Raw genomic sequence first — 5,740 nt, 5'->3', positions numbered from 1 at the left:
AATATTTCTCTCTGACATGATGCGACAGGAAGGAAAGCGACGGACATGCCCTAAGTGTCACGTAGACGCAGTGGAATAGTAGTCAAGCTTTTGTTCCTAAATCTACCTTCTCCTAATACACATCCTACACATTTTCTCTCTCTCTCTCTACTCGTGTCCTCTTTCTCTCTGGACATCTATCTTCCCTCTCTTTACACCTGTTCTACCTCATAACACATTCCTACACCAAAAAATGCTTCCCTGCACACTGCTCTGACATATAACGCTCACACTATGGGACTTTTACACACAGACACGCACACACATACATACAGACAGACACACACACACACACACACACACACACACACACACACACACACACACACACACACACACACACACACACACACACACACACACACTACTTCCCCTGTACGTGTACACTTCCTCATCTAGAACTACACCCTCCATTCCTCCCCACACACCTAACTGAAAATCTCCCTACCTATCCTGTCACTCAATTTACCTACCTTGTCCTCTACCAAACTACTCTTGTATTCCTAGCATTGCCACTTCCCTTTACCTCTTTTCCCTTCTTTTCTCCACCCATTTCATCTTTTCTTTATCTACATTTTTTCCTTTCCAGTAAATAAAATTTTAACCCAAACAACTGAACACATTCAATTCTATCTACTTCACCTGTCTTTTCCCTTTCAAACATGTATGCTATTTCTCATAATCGTTCTTTTCTTTATCCTATCTTTCCTTCCAAGTTTCCTCACCAAGCGCTTTTCATCAGTGTTGATTCTCATATACATATACATATATTTATTTCATTTTTCCTGTTTTCTTGTATTTACTGCTCCTTTTTCCGTTCATAACACCATTGCTTCCTCCTCCTCTTTTTACTTCTCCAATTTCCCTCTTCTAATCTCCTTCTTATTCATCTTCTATTCTTCTTCTCCTTCTTCTTCTTTCTCTTCTTCCTCCTCCTTCTCCCTGCACCTTTCTGACTCCCGCCTTTTCCATCTCACTCTACATCTCAGTCTTATCAGCCTCTTTCACCCTTTCATAACTTTTAACTCTTTCCTCCCACTCATTTCTTCCTCATTCACTCGTGCTTCCCCTTTGCATCCTTCTTTCTTATGCCTTCACTTCTCTTCTCTCTCTCTTTCTCTCTCTCTCTCTCTCTCTCTCTCTCTCTCTCTCTCTCTCTCTCTCTCCCTTTTTACCAGCCACTCCATCCTTTTAACTTTCATCCTTCCCTTCCTCTCGAATCTCTCCATTCATCCACTTCTTCTTTTCTTCTTCCCATTTTGCCTCCCCATCCCCCCTCTTCCTTTCCCTCGTCCCTTTCACATCCCTCACTCTCCAGTCTCTCCTTCCCTTCACTCAAAACTTCCTCCCTCCCATATCCTCAACCCCTCCACATCCCTCACTCCTCCATCTCTCCTTCTCTCCACCTCTCCTTCTCTCCTTGCCTCCCCTTCACCTCGTCTGAGCCTGGCTATGCAGTGTGAAGTACTATAAATCAAGTCTCACCGCCAGCCAACACTTTACCAGCCACACAGAGAAGCGGAGATGGAGGAGGAGGAAGAGAAGAGAGCTGGAGGAGGAGAAAACTGGAGGAGGAGGAAACTGGAGGAAGCATAGGAGGACGATATGGAAAGGAAAGGAGACACAAGATTAAAAAAAACAACAACATCCATTTTTCGCCAAGCGTTACCCTTCCACTTAAAAAGGCAGAAATATTGATGGTTGGGGGCAGGTAACAGGGGCTTCAGTGTGGCGGTACTTTATGGCGCGGAGGCTTTTATAAACGAAACGACACGAAACGAAATGACACTGCAACCACTCTCAACCAATAGCCACCAAAATTGCATCTAAATTTCACAAGAAACAACGCCACTTCTCTCGCCATTTCTCGCTTTTAGTCTCCCACTGTCTCGTATAGCCTCTCTCTCTCTCTCTCTCTCTCTCTCTCTCTCTCTCTCTCTCTCTCTCTCTCTCTCCAATCTTTGGGTCGTTCCTTGACGTCTGTCGATAATGCTTCTGCTCGCCCACCCCTAATAAAGATAGAAAAGAGAGAGAGAGAGAGAGAGAGAGAGAGAGAGAGAGAGAGAGAGAGAGAGAGAGAGAGAGAGAGAGAGAGAGAGAGAGAGAGAGAGAGCGCGCAACCACATGTGAAAGGTATCCGTGCTATCCTACATTCGAATAACTCTACGGTGTTATGCAGCCATGTTTCACTTACTTTCCACCCTTACTTTCCAATTCCGTACTTTTCATAAATAATTGCCACTATGAGACTAATTTATCGATCCAAGGTGAGACTTCATGAGCTGAGAAAATCAAATACAACCTCTATTAACCCCTTCGCTACAAGACGTACCCCTAAGCTCAATGAAAAAATCCGGTAGGAAGAAGAAAATAGAAACGACGAATTGCTTTGAGGGGGTTAAGATTCCCTGGCCAAAATCAGCTAAAACGAAGAACACACACATGAAACGAAATGAACGGCAAAATAAATACTGTGAAGGGGGCAAATCTTATTAAGCCCCACTCTCTGCCCTTGCAACCCCAAGCAGAAAGCTACTATTTTTCTGTTACTGAATAGGAGAGCCAGTAGTGTGGGAAAGGTTGGTACTGGGGGAGAAGTTATGAAAGTTTTAAGCTGTGTTAAAACGAAGAGTTGTAAAGAGTAAAAAAACACGAAGGGTGCTTGACAAAAATATGGAAATTATAAGAGTATTTTGTGCTATAAAATTAATAAATAAATAAATAAAACTTTGTTAATATATCCCTACGTCCTCTTATAAAACAGTCCAGTAAAAAAATATTAATAAAGAAATCTTACACTGTCCCAAGGCTGTAATTATAAGACTCTTTTTTTAATACGTGGGAGAGAATTTTAATAACATTTCTCTTACCGTAAAAAAATGGATGTCCTAAATTACTCGCCCTTCACCACGTCTGCCATGGCGTTTCATAATTCGACTGTGCCTGTAAAGAAGCATAATAAAATAAACAAATAAGTAAATACAAATAAATAGATGGACCAAAAACAAAAAAAAATAAAGTAAATTGATAGATATGTTGATAAACAAATATATTAGTTATACAGAAAGTTAGATAGATAAATAAATAAAATAAACATATATCTGATACAGCAATAACAGCGACCATTTCATCCTCTTTCAGGCTTCTGACGCCCTTTTTATATATCTCATGATATCAAATGATTAGGTATTTTCTGTTTTATTCCCGCTGCGTACGGCCGATTATATTAAGATTACTAGAGACTTTTATAATTGGAAGGGATTAGATACAGCTTTAATAAACCCCCCTTCACTTCTAAAATGTTCTAAGCTGAGTAAATTGTCTGGATGCATATAGAACAGCATTAAAAGCACCTCCTCGTATTGAAAAGATTAATTTAACTTTAATCGTGAGGGGATCAGCTAAATCTTAACACCACAGTAAAAAAAAAAATCTACCTTACGCTGAAGAAAGTCGTCTGAAAGGAGAAAGAATGAAAAAATAACGTCATAGGGCGGAATGGATTATGACATTGTTATTGAGGAGTATAATAACCTCCACTAAGGCTCAGTGAATAAATACCAGGATAAATCGCCACTGAAAAGGAAGTGAGAACCAGGAAGACTAGTGAAAAGAAAAAAAAAAGATAAAATGAAGAGCTGAGGCACAGGAAAGAGAAAAAATGAGAGTAATTTTAGAGGGAGAAGCGCACCCGCGGGGGGAACAAAGACAAAACTGGAAGACAATGAGGAAATGCGAACTATAAAGGGAAATGAGGAAATGCGAGATATATTTTACTCTAGGTATAAAAGGAAATGCGAGGAAAATATTAAACTTCTTCACTACGATGGCGTGGTGATGGAGAGAGACGCCTGCATGTGGTATCACTGATATAACTGGACGACCCCACTGTCTGGCTACACAAACGTCCCTCACTTCCCTCCCTGTACCCCGAATGGAAGACAGTAGACCACAGGAGATGTACAAACTAATCCTGTAGTCCACCGGAGGCCACAACAACAACACCTTCAGTGATGTACTACTTACCTCAGGACTGCGATTTTTCGGACGCAGTTATGCGCCTTACAAAAAAGTTTTCGACTTCAAGATGTCGGATATTTCACATACAAACTCCTTCACTACGAGTGACACTTTCGATGTTGAGTAAAATCGGATGGAAGTTGCAAAAATAACAAAAATATAACGTTACTGGACTGAAGCGGTGAACTATAATAGGGCTTGTTCACTATAACTCTATGGTATAGACCATCCACGTTTCACTTACTTCCCAACTATCAGATATGCAGGCTATAGCCAGAGAAAGAAGAAAACAAACAAATACACACACACACACACACACACACACACACACACACACACACACACACACACACACACCTTGGATGATCTCCTATTGGTGACATCCAGTTGAAGCGGAAAAAAAATGTCTTAACCTATACGAAATACTCAAGTACACCAACCACAGGGAAAATGGTTAAAGAAAATGGAATAACGTGGGACCCTCTTAAAGAACCAAGACTAACGGACGGTAATAACGAAGAAGAGCAACACAGGCCCATTCCTTCTCGTTGTTAGGGTCGGATGCCTGTAAATATCAGTAGTTCCAATGTTCATGTTCCTGGGCAGGCAGGGAGAAGTGAGTGTCCCCGTTACAGTAGGTTATGGCAGGGGGATATGAAGCCGCTGTCTGTGCCTGTTGAAATCTATGGCAACCGTAAAAATGAACAAACAAATGAAAACTATGACAAAAGTAAAACAGAATAAAGTAAATGCTATGGCACGAGAGAAAAAGTAAGAAGAAACACCAGGAAACTATGGCAACCGTAATAAAGAATAAATGAATAAGAACGATGGCAAGAATAAGAGAAAAATATTAATGATATCCGGAAACTATGGCATCCGTAAAGATAATAAAACAATGAAAGTTATATCAAAAATAGAAAATAAAAAAAATAAAACTAAGGCAACCGCAAAAAAAGAAAAAATAAATAAACAAGTGAAAACTATAGAGTGAGATTAAAAAAAAAAAAACTTGATACCTGGAAACTATGGGAACCGTAAAAATAGAGGACTAAGTGAAGAAAAAAAAAGTGTAAACAGCTTGGAATTTATGCAGATCGTAAGAATGAGTAAAAATAACTAGATTTTAGACTGCGAATCTGAAGGGTGGCGAGTAAGTGAAACATGGCTAGATGATACCGTAGAGTAATGAATCAAACGCTTAAAATCGGCTCATCGTATTTGCTATCATCAGCTATTTTAAGGTTGGAAATGGTCTTTATACTACAGGGGTTACTTATAGAGGTCGTACGTTTAAATCTTACATCGCAAACTGGAGTGCAAACCCCAAATTTTTTGTGGTCATTTGTGGAAAACTTGTGTATTAGTAAATTTATTTATTATTATTTTTTTATTTGTGTATTAGTAAATAAACAAGGGTTGTATTGGTAAGACAGCTGAATGCTCTCAGAAATGATTATTAAAATTCGGAAGGTACGAAGGAAATCAGAGGAAAAGAACACAAACGAACTGGTGAGAAAGGAGGAAATGTCAAATGAGCAGGAAAATGAGAGATTATGCGAGTGATCCAAAAATGGCAAGAAAATTGTAGACTCAAAAGGAATAATGAAAAAATGAAATTGAGACATAGGAACCAATAAATAAATAAACAGATCAATAATGATGATGATGGTGAAGATGA

Source organism: Coenobita brevimanus, chromosome 80, assembly GCF_032717465.1.
Source record: "Coenobita brevimanus isolate Jiangsu-jjx chromosome 80, ASM3271746v2, whole genome shotgun sequence".
Taxonomy (NCBI): Eukaryota; Metazoa; Arthropoda; class Malacostraca; order Decapoda; family Coenobitidae; genus Coenobita; species Coenobita brevimanus.
This window is presented reverse-complemented; position numbering follows the sequence as displayed.